This window comes from Vigna radiata, chromosome 9, assembly GCF_000741045.1.
Source record: "Vigna radiata var. radiata cultivar VC1973A chromosome 9, Vradiata_ver6, whole genome shotgun sequence".
Taxonomy (NCBI): domain Eukaryota; kingdom Viridiplantae; phylum Streptophyta; class Magnoliopsida; order Fabales; family Fabaceae; genus Vigna; species Vigna radiata.
The window spans coordinates 15,227,122-15,244,506 of record NC_028359.1 but is presented as its reverse complement, the minus strand read 5'-3'; the positions used below and the strand labels follow the sequence as shown (position 1 = coordinate 15,244,506).

At 36.2% G+C, this 17,385-nt stretch overlaps 1 long non-coding RNA gene and 1 pseudogene across 2 annotated transcripts; one reads left to right on the top strand and one right to left on the bottom strand.

Annotated features, from left to right (window-relative positions):
• Positions 1–323: 323 nt before the first annotated feature.
• On the bottom strand, positions 324–4,937 carry LOC106773417 (annotated as a pseudogene).
• A 5,104-nt stretch (positions 4,938–10,041) lies between these two features.
• Positions 10,042–14,045, top strand: LOC111242571. Of its 2 annotated transcripts, XR_002669766.1 has the most exons (7): positions 10,042–10,502; positions 10,665–10,940; positions 11,028–11,318; positions 11,426–11,445; positions 12,233–12,396; positions 12,601–12,790; positions 13,646–14,045. It is a non-coding gene; the product is annotated as an uncharacterized LOC111242571 (long non-coding RNA). The 2 variants fall into 2 exon arrangements; XR_002669767.1 differs by lacking the exon at positions 11,426–11,445 and having other exon boundaries at positions 10,044–10,502; positions 12,233–12,348.
• The last annotated feature ends 3,340 nt before the right edge of the window (positions 14,046–17,385 follow it).

Sequence of the window (17,385 nt, the reverse complement as noted above, 5' to 3'; positions counted from 1 at the left end):
GATGGGCTAATACCAGGTATGTCAGCCAAACTCCAACCAATGGACTTCTTGTGCTTTCTCAACACACCAAGCAACTTCTCCTCTTGAACAGAATCAAGGGAGGTAGAAATGATCACCAGTTTCTTCTCATCATCCTCCAAGTACACGTACTTGAGGTTATGTGGGAGCTGTTTCAGCTCAAGAGTGGGTTCCTGCAAGTCAGATTCAAGTGTACTTCCTGCAACCTGGTTAATGCATTCTGACTCTAAAGAGTGTACAGGTAAAGGCAGGACACCCATCTCATCACAATCCAAATCAATGTCCATCACAAATATGTCAACAACATCATCAATATCATGCATAGCATCAATATCCTAGACATCACAATCCTCATCAAAATCCACTACATTATCAACATCATTCTCAAATCCCGATTCAATGCATGGATGTAAAGAAGATAGAAAAGAATGCTTCTTCTCATGCAAAGAGTGAAAGTCATCAACAACATACTCATCAATAATGTCATCCAACATGTCAATCTTAAAAATAGAATGGTCTTCAGCTGGAAATTTCATGGCATCAAGGATATTAAAATGAACAACAATATTAGCAAATTCCATAGACAAAGTTCCAGCATACACATCAATCTTAATTTGGGCAGTTTTCAAGAATGGCCTGCCTAAGATAATGGGAGCGGATCCATGAGAGAATCCCTCCTCCATCTCCAAAGCATAAAAGTCAGCAGGAAAAATCAATTCACCAACCCTAACCAAGACATCCTCTATGAAACCTGTTGGGTGGGTAACACTCATATTGGCCAACTGAATGACCACACTCGTGGTTTGCAAAGGACCAAGAGACAAAGATGTATATATGGACAAAGGCACAACATTAATAGAAGCACCTAAATCAAGCATGGCATTCTCAAATTTATTGTTTCCAATCACACAAGGAATGCAAAATATACCTGGGTCCTTGCACTTTTCAAGAATGTGCGGGACCGACTTACCAATAAGCGCAGATACATTCCTTCCCATGTTGATCCGTTCATTGCCCTTCATCTTCCTCTTGTGTGTGCATAGCTCCTTCAAGAATTTTGCATACTTCGGAATCTATTTGATTGCATCAAATAGAGGTATGTTCACCTCTACCTTCCTGAAGGTCTCCAATATTTCCTTATCCACCTCTTCCATCTTTTGGCTAGGAAGTGCCCTTGAAGGGAAGGGAAGGGAAGAGGGATAGGCCGATCATACAAAGGAGAAAATGCACTGGTGGTAATGGTGGGAGAAGGAGAAGGTCCACCTGGAGGAGAAAAAGAACCACCGGGAGAGGAAGAAGAACCACCCACCTCAAATGCCCTGCTTGGACCGTCTAGGTCCTTATTCTTGTGACCAGTAGCAGGTGTGGGTGTAGGTGGAGAAGTAGGCTCTGAAGGCACAACAGTCTACCTCCCTGATCTGAGGGTTATTGCACTCACATTCTTCGGATTTTGTACAGTCTGGGATGGTAACTTATCAGAATTCTGAGACTAAGCCTGGTTAAGCTGAGTAGCCATCTGACCCATCTGGTTAGTGAGACTCTGTATGGAAGCTCTAGTCTCCTGCTGAAACTGCAGGTTCTGCATAGTCATCTGTCTCACTAACTCTTCCAATGAAGGCTTAGAAGAAGTAGATGGTTGGGCAGCTGGTTGAGCAGGTGCCTCTTGCTGCTGCTGTTGTTGCTGCCTCTGATTTTGTTGCATAGGTGGAGGCACATATCTGTTAGGTCCTCCAGCATTCTGGAAAGGTGGCGCCTGCTACTGATGCTGTGGTGCATTGTCGCATCTAAGATTAGGGTGATTCCTCCACCCTGGGTTGTACCTGTTGCTGGACAAGTCATAATTCTGCTGTTGTGGCTGCCTATTGTTGTAGATGTTAGTAGCATAAGCCTAAGGCGCATCATGAGCAACAGAGTGCTGCAAGGTAGGACAGGCATTTGTGTAGTGGTCATTGGAAGGACAAATAGCACATAGTCGTGCAACAGATGCAGATGAAGCTGCAGGTCTCTGGTTGGTTGTCAACTGTGTCACCAACTTCGCAAGAGAGTCAATCTTGCCTTCGAACTTGCTTCCAACAGTTGATAAAGACTAGGCAACAACATCATGTACACCCCTCATCACAATGGCATCACTCCTGGCGCTAAACTGCTGGGAGTTGGAGGTCATCTTCTCAATCAATTGCCTGGCCTCAACAGGCGTGATGTCTCCAAGAGCTCCACCACTGGCAGCATCAATCATACCCCTATCCATGTTATTCAAACCCTCATAGAAATACTGGAGAAGGAGTTGGTCAAGTATCTGATGATGAGGACAGCTTGCACAAAGTGTCTTGAATCTCTCCCAATACTCATATAAGCTCTCTCCACCAAGCTNCCTAATCCCAGATATGTCTTTTCTGATAGCTGTGGTCCGGGATGTTGGGAAAAATTTCTCCAAGAACAACCTCTCCAAATCATCCCAGCTAGTGATAGATCTAGGTGCCAAACCGTACAACCAATCCTTAGCAGCACTTTCCAATGAATGAGGGAATGCCTTCAAGAAGATGTGATCTTCAGGAACATCATGCGGTTTCATAGTAGAACAAACAATATGGAATTCCTTCAGATGCTTATGTGGACTCTCACCTGCAAGGCCATGAAACTTGGGCAACAAATGGATTAGTCCAGTCTTGAGAACAAATGGAACGTCCTCATCAGGATATTGGATGCACAACCTTTCAATATCGAAATCAGGTGCAACCATCTCCCTAAAAGTCCTCTCACGAGGTGGAGGTTGTGCCATATTGTTCTCAGTGTGAAAAATAATAGAATCAGAATCAGAATTAGATGCAACAGATGCAGTATGCACAAAGTACTCAACAGTGGATTCAGATTCAGCAGTGGGATACACAGTATCTAATGGAACAGACTCAAAAACAGACTCTAAAGACAAATTCCGAGAATGCCTAACTAACCTATGAAAAGTCCTATCAATCTCAGGATCAAAGGGTGGTATGAATCCAGGATTTCATCTAGCATTCACTAAGTCACAACACCCTATAATCATGAAACAATAGCACAAAAATTTCGAACCACAGAAAACAACAAAAGATAGCAAAACGACACTATCACAAACACAACACAACACAAGTCACACAACATAGACACACGACGTAAAACTGAACCGTTGGTCCCCGGCAACGGCGCCAAAATTTGATGGGTGTCGCACCCCATGCAAATTTAATGAGCATAAAGAATGCAGTATAGACTAGGAAGTGACTCCTAGGTCGTCTCTCAAGGACCAAATGTGGTTCAGGAATTAGGTCTAACATGTAGTGGGGAGGGGGGGGGGGGTTTGTGAAAGGATTGTGAGTGCGGATAAACTAAATTAAAACACGGATGCAACAGAAATGTAAAAAAAGGAATTGTAAACACAGATGTAAAAATGGAATCAAATGTAGAATGAAAATGGTTGGTCATTAACTCAAGCACTATGCTTCCAATCACAGAATAACGACAAGTACACACTACTCTAATCCAAATCCAACATGAATCACCCAACTAAGCGAAGGCTAATTCGGTCTTCAGAATTTCAAACTAGGCGAATGCAATGCTCAAATCCAATCAGTCATGCACCCTACAGTCTAATCAAGTAAGCGAAGACTAAATACCGATTAGGCAACTAAGCGTATACCTAATCGCAAACACAGAACAGATTAAATATTGAGCGAAATCAGAGCAGCAGCATGGCAATTAAAGTGCAAGAGTCTCATGAATAAACTGCTCTAGCCTCTAATCCAGCATAGCTAACCAACTAACCGATGGTTAATCATGCTATCATAATCGCGAACTAAGCGAACGCAATACACCTATTCCATCTAATGTGTTCTATACAGATTGATCAACTAAGCGAAGATGCAATCACCAATTGGGCAACTAAGCATATACCCATTGCAAGAACACAATCAGATTTCACAGAATGCCCGGCAGAGCAGAATAAACACAAGTACAGTCCAAGAAATCTCAAAGAAGCAATGCAATACCACTAATGACCAACCCGACTAACTTAAACTAACATCACAATTAAATTATCACTACCAAAAATACTAAACAACATTAAAGTAAATGAAAATGTTAAACCTAACACTGTAATAGACAAATATCCAAACATAATTAAAGCTTTCAAAATGCAATGCTTGAACTAAAACATGAAATCACATTGCGGTGAGAATTAAAATAATTGTTAAGCTTAACCTAAGAAATGAAAGGCACATCTAACACTAAAAAGAAAAGAAATGCGTTAACAATAATAGAATGCATCTGCAGAAAAGTAATGATGAACATGGCAAAACCGAACAATGAAATAAATTTAATTAAAACACTAACAAGCCTTCATTTCCATTTAATAAAGAAGATTCAAAGCAAAGCCAAGTGAAGGTGGCTTGCTGCACCGTATGCTCTTCTCTCCCATCAAATCAGAATCACACGCTCTAAAAGTAAATCACCAAATGTTTGCCGCTTCAGCAAAAGAAAATATCACCGTCTTCTAAAAAAAATAATGAAAAAGCCCCTCCTATTATGCTTCAATCTGTGTGTGCATCTCCTTTTCACCATGAATCAACGTGTGTAATCTAAAATCCTCTTAGGGTGGCTTCCGCACCTCCATGAAAAATAAAGTTTCAATCTTCATGTGTGTGGCGGCTGTAGGGAATATGTCCCCAAAGAAAACAAAAACAAACGTGACGGCTACTCAATGGAGCAATCCCGAGACAACCTCGCTATACCCTACTGCCAGCGTGGCCTCCTCTCAAGCAGCTGCTGAATGGAGAATTAATGGGCTGCATCCAATGTGGAAGCTGCTGCTGGACCAACTGCTGGAGCGTGCACCTCCTTTCTCCAAGCACACACCTCTCTTCATTTACGGCTGCAGTTGGATTCTTCATTTTTTGGACGTGAGATAGGTTTTGGGCCGACCTGTTGCACTGTCTTTTATTTGTCCAAGAAAGTGGACGCGTGATGCTCTCTCCAAATGCTGTTGGATGCTGATGGGCTGACGTGCTGCACCTCCTCAAGCTGGACGTGGAGTGCTGCTAGGTCATGATCTTCAAAGGTGGGTCGCTGCTCCCATCATTGCTAGATTCTTCAATTCCAATTGCTGGCTACAACTTGTTGAACGTGATTAATTGATGCAGCCCGTGAGCATGCACCTCCTATGTAGATGGGCTTGTAGGATGCTTCTTCACGTGGCTGTGACTGTGAGCTCCTGGACCATGTGTGGGTTGGATACAATGGATCGTGGATAAAGAAAGTTGTTGGATGCGAGGCTGGCAGGAGTTTTCTTTTGTGCCAAACTTTGCTGGACTTTGCAAATTACTTCTGTGTTGCACTTTCTTTGTTGTGGGAGTAGTAGCTTTCTTAAACATGGCAGTTAGACTTTTCTTTAATCCAATTAATGTCTGCAGGCCGTGACCATTAGCACACCAGGCCATGATGTGTTGCTTCTTAAGCACGGGCCCCCTTGCTTTTAAAATTGCAATAAGCTACATTGCTTTTTATTTTCGGTGGCAGTTGGAGCGTGTGAAGGCTGTGAGGTTGATAACGGTTGAAACACAGTTATTTTCATATGTCAATTGAGACCAAATTACACCCTTTAAGACTTAGAATGAGCTTAGAATCAAGCAAAACACATAAATTGAGTCAGTTGAGAGTCAAAAGTTGTTTATAGCAATATTATGCTTGTTTTGCATTGTTTTGTAGGATTTTTTATGAAAGGGAAGAATGGGATTGAAGATGAAGGTCTTAGACTCAAGGAAAAGGAAGAAAAATGAAGAAAAGAAGAGTTTAGGAACCGCCCAACGCCAAAATCCATTCATCCATAGTCTTTTTCTCGTCAATTGAATCAACCGCATTTGCATGTTTATTTTGTATTTTTGCATTCCCACCAATTAATTTTCTTTACAAGTTTTACGATTTCAATTTGCACGAAGGATAAGGCTTCGGGTCTCTTGGGAAGAATGATATTGGGTTTTACCAATTATTTTACTTGAAACGATCTGGTACACTTGCCAGAGAGTCAACAGTATACGCTTAGTTGCCCAGTTGGTGTTGAGTCTTTGATTAGTTGATGAAATTGCATGGTGTAAATTGGATTTGATGTTAACATTGCGTCCGCTTAGTTCGCTTTTATGAAAACATAAATAGCCTTTGCTTAGTTGGTTAACTGTGTTGGATTAGAGGTTTGAGTCACTACTTTATTTTGTTGATCTGTGATAGGAAGCATTGTAATTAAGTTAATGACCAACCGTTTCCATTCTGTCTTTGAAACTGTTTTTACATCTATGTTTGCATTTCTATGTTAGAATATTTGTTTGCATTCGTAATTTAATTTTATTCATCTACATTCACCACAACATTTTCACAACCCCCCCTTCGTGTCTGACCTAATTCTCGAACCACATTTGGTCCTTGAGAGACGACTTAGGAGTCACTTCCTAGTCTATACTGCATTCTTTTATGCACATTAAATTTTGCATGGGGTGCGACAGCCCGTCAATGAGAGAGAAGAAAAAGAATGTTTGAGAGAAAAAGAGAAGGATGTAGAGGAAGAAAAAGAAGGGGTTGAGAGAGAAATGAAAAAAATTGAGAAAAGTCCTTTGTGCCTTAAGGAGTGTGTCAAGGAAAAAAAAGAGAGAGGGGAAGGATGAAAGCAGAAAGAAAGAATCATATGAAAAACTCCTTCCTCACCCAAAAAGGGATCATCGGAAGAAAAAGGATAAACAGTTTCAGCGTTTCATGGAAATCTTAAAGAAATTGGAGATTAAAGTTCCTATGATTAGGACACTGCAATAGGTTCCTGGTTATATTAAATTCCTAAAAAAATTCAACAAAAAGAAAAAATTATCTTGAACCCAGTTTCTGAATTTTTTATCTTTTATTTTGTTTTATTTTATTTGCTTTGATTTGATTTTATTTAATTTTATTTCCTTTTATTTTATTTTATTTTATTTTGTTTTGTTTTATTTTATTTTTTTATTTATTTTATTTATACTTATATTTATATTTTTTTTATTTTATTATTTGTGTGGTTCAGATTTGATTTTGGTTTTGTGTGTTTGAGTTTTTTTAGGTTATGCCCTGCTTTTGATGGTAGTACTGGTAGCGTCTACTGATGGATGTTGATGAAGAAGAGAAAGATTAACATCTACTGAAGGATGTTGATGAGAAAGATTTGCATCTACTGATGGATGCTGAAAGAGTTTGAGAAAGCATTTACTAATGGATGCTGCTATGGAAGAGAATGATGACTAGACATCTACTGATGGATGTTAGATGATTAGGCNTCTACTGATGGATGCCAATGAAGATGAGAAAGATTGGTGTCTACTGAGGGATACCAATGAAGACAAGAAAAATTAGCATCCACTGATGGATGCTATGTGATTAGACATCTACTGATGAATGTTACTAACAACATCTTCTGATGGATGCTATGATGATGAACTTATTGGGTCAAGCTAGTGACGTTAAAGAAGCGCTTGTTGGGAGGCAACCCAGTTCTCTGAACTCTTACTTTTAATTTTTATTTTTGTTTTTGGTTTTAATTTTGTTCAATTTTACTTTTTTTTTTGTGCTCTACTTGAATGAACTAAACTACTTTGATTCAACTGTGCCTGTTTTGTGTGATGGGTTTTGCTTTATTAGATTCTAGTGTTTGGTTGAGGTTGAGATGTTGCATGATGATAAATCCCAATTTGTGAGACAGGTGCTGGAGATAAAGTTTGATTGAGATACTGAGCAGGATGTTTTTCTGAATTTGAGAACTTGTGAGTTTACCTGTGTGAGTTTTGAGCTTCAGAGTTGTTTTTAAATAATTGTTATTACTTTGGAAGCATGAATGATTTTGCCCAAATTTTATGTGATTGAGCTACTTGCCTACAGGTTCCATATGATCAAGGCCATCTTTTGTTATCCCTTATTCTTTTGGCCTTTAAAATATTTTTGCCCACTGAAAATAGAACAATTTGTTCTAACCTTTGAACCTTGAGCCTTATGTCTTGAAATACCTTTTTGAAAGATCTTTACCTTGAGTTAAGTTGAGAAAATTTGATGAGGTACTGATAAAGGTTCAAGTTTGGGGTTATCAAGAAACAACCCACCTCTCTAGATGGTGAGCAATCAAAAGAAAAAGCAAGAAAAAGGAAAAAAGAAAAGAAAAAGTGAGAAAAATTCAAAGAGAAAAAGAAAAAGCTCACTGCAAGGGAAGGATGGGAAAAAGAAAAAGAGAGTTATTCTTGAAAGAGGAATTCACAAACGTCTCTCTTAACTCAAGGAACTTTGCTGACCAGAAAAACCAATTTCCTTTTTAGCCCAACCAAGTTACAAGCCATGAAAAGCCCTTATGATGACAACCTGCTTGTGAGTATGTTTGATTGTGGTTAAATAAAATGGAAAATTAATTTGTGTGACATTTTGATAAGAGAGAGAAACACCACACCATCCAAAACTTACGCCCAAGCCCAACATGAACCCCAATTCACGCTTAGGCGAGCTCCCTGCGACGCTTGAGCATGATTTCACGTGGATCGGGCCCTGATTTTGGTCTGATTTGATTCTTTCGGACCGGGCCGCACTTTGGGACACGACTGAAACTATTTAAAGGACCCTGGGGCTCTAGGTTTTGCATCCCTGGCAGAGTAGAGCATAGCAATACACTCTTAGCCAATTCTTAGTCTTACATTCTTTCTTTCTTCCATTGTTCATAGAGTTCTAGCATGTCTATGGGGAACTAATTTCCATTTGTTGTTGGCGAATGATGTAACCTAATAAACTCTCATGTATATGAATTGATTCTTAATTCTATATGCTTTTTCATTAATTGTTAGAGTAATTCATCTGTTTTATTCTTGCTTATACAATAGCATTATCTATGAGTTGCATGAGTGCCGGGAGGTTCCTTTCAATTCAGGTCCTTATTGAATTACTCCTAAGGGTTTATATTGCTCAGGGATGAGGGTATGAGTCTTAGTCGTCTTAACCTCTTGATCATCACATCTTTTTACCAGGAATGCAAGGAATTGTATGAATTGGTAATTAGGGACAGGCTTATTTACCGAGGGATCGGGTTTAAGTGTTTTAGGGAGGGACGTTGGCGTTAATGCATAAAGAAGAATTCTTATATACATGAGAGGGAACTCGGTGAAGTCTAACCCCAACAACATACTAACAATCTCATATCAATCAACCTCCATTCATCTCTGTGCTCTTTTGCCACTGATCAATTTTATTTTATTATTATTTTTGCAATACAAATCCATGATCTCTTTTATTTTCAGTCTCAATTAATCTTGTTTTCAGACAATTGTTCAGCGCCGAGAGTCCTCTGGGATACGATACTTGGTCTTACCATTTTATATTACTTGTGCGACTCGGTACACTTGCCGATTTTCCCCAACAGACACAGAGTGGACTACACTCATAATTCAGTCGACTAAAAATCGTGAAAATCATTTTTTAAACCAATCATTTAGACATTCAATCATCCAATCAACAAACAATCACTTTCCAAACATTCAATCAATTCATACATGATGCAGTAAGGTGATACAAGTTACAAGCTGTAGATACTCAAGATGGTTGATGTAGCCAATGTAGTTAATCCTTGAATACTCACTGCACTTGTTTGTAATCCTGTAAAACAGATTAAGTTTTGGTTGCAGGTACATATTTGAACTTGGGTCCTTGATTCTTAGTTGAGGTCAGATGTTCCTTAAGTATCACACATATAAAACTTTTGGAACTCCAACTTTTCTGTAGTAACAGTTTCTAACAGTATGACCAACACAATTACAATAAAAGCAAGCATGTTTAACAAGCACTACAAGAAAAATGCTATTTACATACGGATTATTACATACGGATTTTGATCTGTAGATAAAAACTGTTATATACGGATTTTATATACGGATGAGTTATATACGGATTTTTTCGTATATAATGGTAAAAATATTTACATACGAATTTTCCGTATATAAAATCTGTATATAGTAACATATTTCTTCTTACATACAAATATTACATACGGATTCTAAAATAAATAATTAAAAAAAATTAAAAAAACTAAACTTAAGACAAAACCTAAGAGTCAGACACTAAATTTCTCCTAGAGCTCTTTTCTTCCCTTTCATTGAACCCTTGTTCTTCCTTCTCATCGAGTTATTGTTCTCCAACCTTTCTTCTCTAGCCTTCCCGTCATCAAGGCTTTCTTTTCATCGAACCATTTTCTTCAAGTCTTTCCTCTCCCTGTCTGGAACCATCATCTTCATTCTCTGAACCATCATCTTCGTGTCTTGAACCCTAGGAGTCCCTGCCTCCAATCATGGCCCCCTGTCCCTGTGTGGTACCCTTGTTCAACGTCAACGAACCCTCGATTTCTCACAGTGGAGCCCTAGGACTCTTATTCTTGTACTCTGAGGTCAATGCCACCTTCTTTCGGTCTCGGTGAGTTTGTGGTGAGTCCATAATGTTCTTCCTTTAATGTATAACTTTCTTCGTGTGCTGTGTAATCCTTTAATGTTGCGGTGATTCACTGAGAAGAAGAAGTTTGGTTGTCTAGCCATCTCTCAGTGTTCGTTGTTGTAGATTTAATCATCTCTCAGTGTTCCTTGTTGTAGATTTGGTCAGAAGAAGAAGTTTGGTTATCTAACCTCCACCGTACACCTCTCTCTTGTTGGCTTTCCCTTGAAACCCTACCCTAAAATTGAAAAATCGGAAAACCCTAACTTGTTTGAATGAGGGATTGAATGAGAAATGGCGTCGAAGTTGAAAACGTGTTTTGTATGGTGGAACCTGAGTGGCTTCAACTATGTTAACCACTCTAAGGGAAATGGTAGGATAGTGCAAGTTTCATTTCAAGGTTCTTGCTAAATGCGACACCGAACCACTTTCAGGTACCAATGATTCGTAATCTTTTTCTATCTTTATTCATATTCTTATCGGTTTGAAACTCAATGTGAAGTTCTATTGTATTTATTAAGCAGTTTGCAGAATAAGAGGCAACGGATCAAGCCTTCCATTGAGGAAGTTCTCTGTCAAAATCAAGATGAGAAAGAAGATTTAGAGGTTTCATTCAATAACTAAGAAACTCCAAGAACTTGTTATCCAAACGAAAGAATTGAAGCTTGATTGAGGGAATTTGAATAGGTTTGCTAAGAAGGGAGCCTTAATGTATTTGAATATCAATCACGATAAACATATATGGCCTACAAAGAACAGAGTGAACATGATGTTATTTCTGCATTTCTTGGTCTTTTATCTTCTGCAACAAGGTATTCACTTTTAATTGTAAATTACAATTTGAATATCTTTTACTGGTTGATGCATCTTTTAATTTATTATCTATAGTCCAAATTACATGTGATTCATATTGCAGCAGAGATGGCACCAGTACCTAAGGTGCACTNGTGTACCCTAATCCCTGTGTTTTATTCTTGTGAGTTGATTTTATGTTGTCCCTAGATTTTAATTATTACACCTACTGGAATCTTAAGGAGGCATGTCAGAAGCATCTTGATTTTCTTTAAAGAAAGGGAGTATTGGGTCTGAGTTCTATATAAAAATAAATTCTCAAATCTCCTTAAAATGTTGTCTCTTTAACTTTTTTATTTTGTTTCCTCTTTTGCCAATTGTTGAAATCTTTTTTCAAAATTTAGTGTTTGGTTAAGAATTTTTTGTAATCTTGTATTTTTCATGCTTATTTGGATTAAAAGTTGTTGCAATTGCTAGATCCTTGTTCTTTGAAAATGGTCTTCATTTACCATTGTTTCTGAACTTGTTGAGTTTCGTTTCCTGATTAGATGGAAGTGTATTTGGTCTTGATAGAAATCAAGAACCATCGCCAAATTGAGAATCTAAGAGAAAATAGAAGAAAAGTTAGTGAGATATCTCACTTAGACTTTTAACATAAGTTTCTAAGTACATGTCAACTGGCTGACAGTTGAGCAAACTATACTCCATCTTAATTACTATTGTCAAAGCAATTCAGCATGTATGATAGATACTATCCTATTGAACAAAATATTGCTTTTACAAGTTTGTACTTCTATAGATTATCTAGTATGAAATCAACTAGAAATAATGTCATCATCTATGCGGAAGTTCAGGTGAATTAAGCATACAATGGCCCTGTTCTTAAGTTTGTCTAGCATCTAGTGATGTTTAAATTAATTTATTTCATGAACAGGTTGGTGGGATGTTGTCAGTGGTCTAGGTAAAGCACTGCAAAAGAAAGGACACCTTGTTGAAATTGTGCTTCTCAAATATGATTGTATGCAATATGATCATGTATGCAACTTACGGGTATGCCATTTCATTAAGAAAATAATTGAACGTGCCGACACTATCATGGTAGGTTGTATCCTGCACTACTTGAAATAATTTTATTATTCATTCAGGCTTTGACCGTGCCTATAGAATCATACTTTGATCACCAATTATACAAAAATAAAATCTGGGTTGGCAGCATTTCAAGTATTCATTCTATTAGATATTTTCGTTTTAATTCATTGTCTTTTAGTCACTAATAGTATTGCATATTTGTTTCTTTGCTAGGCTCCTCTGTATTGGGAGATATTTGTACATAAAGGATTAAATTCAGCTAGGATATGCTTACATGCCACAACTTTGAGTATTAGGGGACTGCAACAGCTTCAGAGTTAGACTAATGGGTCTTGTTAGCGAGAATCTAAAAAAATCAGATAAAATCTGGGACAACTCAGCACATGATAGAGTTAATTCTAAGGTAAGATCATAAAATTATTACCAATCATATTATATATCTGCAGTAAATATAAGTAATAGATTTTCCTTTCATGATCAGGGTGGGATTGTTTTCTCAAACATTGTGACAATAGTTTCACCTCTTTCACGATCTTACCTTATAATTTCTTTCAATTTGATACGGGTGTTGTAAATCAAATGAGTTACTACAAAATTTCATTAAATTTTAACAGTGGTTATGATGATTAATTTAATTTTATAATATTTATATATAAATTGAACTACACTACAATCTAAATCAAATTGAATTATTTTAAATTAGTTAAAATATCTTAATTATTTGTTGTTATTAATAAATATTTTATTTTAAATATATTTTCAATGTAATAAATATTTTATTTTAAATATATTTTCAATGTAATAAGTTATATTTTAGTTTAATAAATTTTACTTTTATGTAATTGAATTTTAAAATTAAATTAAAAAGATTATTTTTTAACAATTCAATTTTTGAACACAATACAGCTTTTTAACAACAGTATTTGTAAGACCTATATTTCACTAAAATGCAAACCATTATCTCTCTCAACTTATTCTTACGCTTGATATTGTAATATTACTTAATTTATATACACACTAACTTATAGTATTTTATATATTATTGCTTTTACATGATTTTACTTCCTTTTATTGTCGTGTAAATTATTTTTGGACCATTTTACCGCTCCTAACATTAATAACCTTTAACTTGAATCAATCATTCAGTGGTGTCATAGATATATAAATAACCAGCATATTGGGTGTTAGAAAAATTCAACTTTAATCACATTATGTGATCCTAACTTAGCTCATTGAATATTGTTGCATATAACATCAGCAAGAAAGGCAGGGACATTGCTATTGTCATACTTGATATTCACGGAGTGGACTTTTACTCATTGCTATGGGAGTCACATTGAAGATGTTGCCAGATAGCAAATTCAGCAACAACAATAGGGGGAACTCAGAGAAAAATCCACTAGAGATGAAGAGTTGGGGAATCTGCCAAATTCTGCAGGGGGAAAATGATGAAAGGAGGCCTTTGGTATAGCTTATTGTCTTCTAAATGAAAGTATTTTTTTTAAGTTATTATTTTTAAATTCACAATTTCTTTGTTATTTTCATGTCATGTGAAAGGAAAAATAAAATAATTTTATGTATACAGGATAATTTCTTTGTTATTGTAAGTTTGTTAGTCTTTTGATACATGATAAGATATATACATGATATTGCCACCATTTTATTTGTGCTAAACATTTATACCTGTCATGATATTTCATATAAGAATTATTAGTTTTGACCAATCGAATAATGTAGATATCTACTTTCCTTCTTTGAGATAATTAGATAGTAGCATTCAAGTAAGTTATAAGATAACAATATATAGTATGTTAGGAACATTAGGATGCAAATATGTATTAATTTGGCAATTCTGTGTAAGTTTTATCAAATGTATAAAACTTCTAGTTATTGGATGCAGATATGGAATTATTTAATTTTTTTTTGTAAAGCTATAGAATTATATACGGATTTTTCCGTATGTAATCATATATGAATTTACATACGGATTTTTGCGTATATAATTATATACGGATATTATATACGGATTTTTTCGTATATAATTATATACGGATATTACACACAGATTATCCATATGTAATTTACATACGGATTATCCGTATGTAAATTACATACGGATAATCCGTATGTAAATTACATACGGATAATTCGTATATAACCTTACCTACGCCTTTATTACATACAGATTTTTGGCCGTATGTAATCCGTATATAATATCATTTTATATACGGATTTTGGCCGTATATAACAACGATTTTTCTTGTAGTGAAGTTCGCTTAAATCTGAAAATTTTCTTGTATTAGACCTATTAGAGTTAGCTTTAAAACCAATGCCTTGTCTATTAATAGCACTACCAGTAGACTTTAGTACAACATTCAAATTATCTCTACCCTTTGTAAATTTGGCTAGCATGCTAGTCAAGTAATCTATTTGTTTGACATGAGTAGGACATTTATCACACGCTTTCTCTACTCTCAATTTTAATCTCTTTAGCAGACATTAAGGCTTCATCTAATTCTCTTTGTAATGTTTCATAATCCTTCTTATCAGAGTTTAGTCGATTAACCTTGTACTGGAGTCGCATAGCTTCAGCATGAATCTCTTTGAACGCATCCAGCAACAGGTCATACTTGACTTCAATCGGTTCTTGTTCAAACTCTGTGTCACTGTCATAGTCAGTCAATGATGCACCAGCCATGTAACACATGTTAGACTCCTCTTCCTTATCATGATATTCATCACTTGAAGAATCCAAATCACTGTTATCCCAAGCAATGTAAGCTCCTTTTTGCTTCTTTCTTTTCTCTTGAGGAAATCTTTTGTTGACTTTCTGCTTCAGCTTTAGGTCTGGACAATCTGGTTTGATGTGTCCTTCTTTTTCACATTCATAGCATTGTACAACACTAAACCTAAAAGCTTTCTTGGCTTTGCTTTGACCTGCATGGTTAGTAAGTTGACTATCATTTTTCATAAGTCGACTAAATTTTCTTACCACCATGGTCATCAATTCTTTGTCGTTCATCTCTGCTTATTTCCTTCAGAGCAATGGACTTCTATTCTTCAATCTCCTTTTCGTCCTTTAACCTACCAAGTTCTAACTCATGTTCTATTAACTTTCCGAACAAGGTAGCCATATTCATGCTTGTAAGATCTTTGGACTCAGAGATTACAGTGACTTTGGGTTGCTAGCTTCTGTTTAGACTTTTCAAAATCTTGATATTGATCTCTTCTTTGTCGAATACTTTGCCAAGAGCCATAAGGTGATTTACAATGTGTGTGAACCTTTTCTGGACGCCTTAGAATGTTTCACCAGCTTTCATTCTGAACAGTTCATACCCCTGAATCAAAGAATTCTTCCTTGCTCTCTTGACTTCCTCAGTGCCTTCATGTGTGACTTCCAAGACATCCAACATCTCCTTGGCGGATTTACATTGAGATATCCTGAAAAGTTCATCAATAGTTAGTGCAGAGGTAATGATGTTTCTAGCTTTGACATCATGTTGTGCTTTTATATATTCATCTTGAGACTACTCAAAATATTTTTTCAAAACAATTTTTCATTCTATCTCATATTCTACTTATCTGCTTGATATTTTTCTGTTTTGAATTAGATTGTGCAAACATTGTTGGTTATTAATCATGGTTGTCCATCATCAAAAAAGGGGGAGATTGTTGAGATTGTTGACAACAAATTTTCTATATCAATCTAGTTTTTTATGATGACAACACATTGCTTAATAACATGCATATGTAGTTTGCTGTGTTTACATGTTCGTATGCATTTTAACTGTTATATCTGTTGAACAAGTTTGAAATGTGTTACACGTTCCTATGCTGATTGTTTGATATATATCTGGAACGTGTTTATATGCTTTATTTGTTATGTTCTTTGCATCATTTAAAATGTTTTACTACACATGTTTTAAAGCAATAAAACACAAGCACTTTTATGAACTTTTAACAATGTGACAAAGTTGTAATACAGTCGATTACATAGTAAATGGGTTCGATTATGCTAAAGTCTTTGTCTAGATTTTGAGGATCAGTGCTGTGTGTAATTTTGAGAAGAAAAGAACTTCAAAATTTTTTACATGGTTGATGTCGACTATGTAGTTTACATATTCGACTGTATTTGTTGTTTGATTTCACTCAATAGGCTATATTTTTAAAAGATAGTTGAGCATTGATGACTTGGTCAACTGTATTGAATGTGCTCTGTTATTTGTTGACCATAGACTACTAAGTTGACTGAACTATTATAATTGTTATAATATAGTCGAATGAATTAGTAGCACATTCAACTGAGAATTTGAGTGATTAACAAAAATCTATAAATAGACTAAACATGGGTTTCTTCTAGGACTTTTGAAAAACTGAAAATTTCATTTATGTTTCAGATTTCTCTTAGCTCTAAGAATTCTCCAAGAAGATGGTGGTGATCTTTCTTGAATGAGATTCATTGGGGAGACATGTTGATCATTACCTGCAGAAGTAAGGTGCTTCTGTTTGATCGATTTGAAGGCTTGGCATCCTGTGAAGACTGCTGGAATTGTACCTGTTATGATACAAGGGGATAGTGCACTTTGAGGATTGTTCAAAGTGGTGTTGTAGATTTCAGAAGAGGGGATTCTTGCTGCAATTCTGGTTTTGTTGTGCAACTATATTTTGGTTTTGTGTTAAGAGGATATTTATATTTTTTACGTTGAGGTCTTCTATAAATTCCTTGTTGTAAAAACCGCAACCATTATAGTGCATTTGCTTCCGGGTGGAAGGATACTGGATGTAGGCATTGTTGGCCGAACCAATATAAAAACTTGTGTTTGAATTTCTCTATCCCTTATCTTTTACATTCTAGTCGACTCTATTTCTAACGCAGTCTACTACATTTTTTTCGCTGCATACATTTTCTAATTGCTTGCATTTCAAGAAACTTGAAAAAGCTTTATACTTTGGTTGCAATATTGCGAAAATAACATATTTTTGAAACATCACCAATTC